Here is a 3028-nt window from a genome sequence, read left to right on the forward strand (position 1 = left end):
TATATATATATATATATTATATTATTTAAATAATATTATTACGGTATTATAATATTGTCTTTTTTTTAATTGCATTAATGTAATTTAAACAGAAAAATTTCTTATGATCGTCGAAATTTAATAAAAGATTTTTTATTATTATATATAATATATAAAATAATATATAATATACAAATATATATAATATACAATATCATTATTATTATTATTATTATTATTATTATTATTATTATTGTTATTATTATTCGGTTTGTTTTTTAGATATAATTTTGTTTTTTGTTCGAAACCAAGAATGTAATAATTTGGTTTTTTCAATGATATCGAATATTAACGTAGAAAATGTTTGTTGTCATAAAAATTAATCACAAATTACAATCGGGAGAATTGGAACTTCAGGAATCTTTGAAAGCCCCATAAGAATATAATAACCTCTTTAAAAGAGAGAAACTCCTTACACAGTTCTGATCCTTTTTATTCGGTATACGTGTGTTAGTGTGTATGAAAAGGATATCCATTGGATATCTTCTACTTTCTATATCAAATAGAAAGAGATAAAGATAAAGATAAAGAGATAAAACCACTTTGATTGAAAAAGATAGATAAGTTCAGTTTGAAAAACTTTTCTTCTCGAAGTTATTCTCTTGTGATTATTACTCTTACAATTAATTTAAATGATTATTAAAAAGGATATTTAATTTATACGAACAAAAATTGCATTTATTTATAATGACATTTTTTAATTTACAAATTATTTTAAATGTATACCGGGTGAGATATTAAAAAAAGGATCACTTAAATAAATTCATTACTATTTGTAATAGAAAAAAAAAATATACGTTACTTGTATTTAGTTTTCAGACTACCCCATGATTTTTTTTCCCATAAGATAGAAGCATATTTAATAAATAATTGACCCTTTTTAAACGCGTTATTTCTTTTAAATACGAGAGTACTAATCTTGATTCTATCATCACGCAAGATTACCATTCGACATTTGAGAAGCATAACAGAACAGAATGAATAAGAATGATTTCGGATAAAAATATCATAGACAAAAAGCCAGATGTGAAATTTACGATAAATGTAATCAAATCGGATCTTAAAAGAATGTTTTATTAATCCAATTCGTGGTTTTTTTTTTGTGTGTATTCTTTCGAAGGTCACATTTATTCTTGACTCTTGTAAGATTCTTAGAATAGTATTGAATGAGGTCAAAAAAATATATACTCAAAAAATCGTATTATTTTTGTTAGCAACACAAGTAATTAATTTTCTTTTTTTTCTTTTTCTATCGGTAAAATAATTTTTTTAAGTGATCCTAATATTGTTAATTTTAAATAATTCAATTTCACTTTCTATCACCACCAATTTGTAAATCAATAATACTTTACACAATTGTAAAAATAATTTTTCTACGAGCTTGTATTAATATTGCGATATTGAAAATAATAATTAAGCTAAAGAGAAAAAAAAGAAACAAAATCCCACGTTTTCGAAAGAGTTGGAAATTTTGGATTTTTATGATCTCACCCGTAGTAGAAACTTTATTTTGACTCATTCAGTAGCACCCAAAAGAAAAAGAATCCAACAAAAAATAAATAGACAAAGTTAGTTATAACTTTTCCGTATGAAACTAGTTTTTTAACTGGGTACATTACGCTTACGCGTAAAAAACATACACGCGCGAGTAGATATAAATAGGTGAGAAGAAGAAAAAAGAAACAGTAAGGGGGATGAGAAAGGAAAAATGGCTAGAAAAAGAATTCAGCTAAAATGCAAAGATAAATTTGTAAGCTGGGATTAGGGGGACGGGTAGAAATGATGAAAAGAAATTTACTTTTCCCGCGTTTTTTTTTTTTTCAAATATTTTCAACTCTAACGATATAACTAACACACGTGCATACGTATATTCAACCATAATCTGGATATATTAGTTTAACTAAGACGCATTATAATAGAGAATTCCTGTCAATTTCTAATACCTTACAAGGTGTATATGTATGTGTATGCATGTGTGTGTGTGTGTGTTTGGTATTAACCCAGGTTGTAATCACGTTCCCTATCACGTTATTTGATCCTTCATTGAAGTTGACACTTCTTGAAGACGACGACACATACAACTTGAGATAACTTACATTGAGTTAATTTAAAGTTAACACTTTTTTCTCTCTAAATGATTTATTTATTCATTCAATTAAATTATTTAATTTAATTAAAAGTAATTTGATAATTGATTGGTAATCCGACAATCTGAAATGAATTTTTAATTAGGAATTATTTCATAATGTATATTTATTCGTACGTACGTTTTGTTGTATTACGATGACCCCCATATAGGATGTAGGTAGGTAATGTAATATAAATGTAACCTAAAATATGTACCTAAAAATATATAACCTAAAATATGTATCTAAAAATATGTAGGTGGTTATCAAAAAAAAAGTATCAAATTGTCCAATTATATATAATATTTATATAATAATATTATAATATAATATAATATAATATAATATAATATAATATATAATAATATATATAATATATGTAATATAAAAATATTATTATATAATTATATATAATAATTAAATAATAATATTAATTGCCCAATTATATATATTTTATTTATTAATAATAATTTTTTTCTTTCCCAATAATCAATTTCAATATAAACGTAACATATTTTACAAATTTATCATACATACATCATATATGTATAATTATATTTATTTGGGATGAATTAAATCTTTGTTATTTCATTATTACAACAATTACTTTTGTATTATCTATCGATTATATTGAAAATATAACAAACGTTTACACCTGCGAATATGAAAAAAAAAAGAAAATGAAAATGAAACCTTTTCTGAAGTTTCTCATATTACTCATGACTATCTTCCTCTTTCTCTTTCACTTTTTCCACCACCCACTTTCCAATATTTCATGGTATTGACTTCCTCGTTGTTCTCCTACTTTCAGATAGTGACATATTTATCACATTTCCGACCACCTAACCACCCTCTTTCCGTTT

This window comes from Polistes fuscatus, unplaced genomic scaffold (assembly GCF_010416935.1).
Source record: "Polistes fuscatus isolate 324 unplaced genomic scaffold, CU_Pfus_HIC Scaffold2, whole genome shotgun sequence".
In the NCBI taxonomy this organism is placed as follows: domain Eukaryota; kingdom Metazoa; phylum Arthropoda; class Insecta; order Hymenoptera; family Vespidae; genus Polistes; species Polistes fuscatus.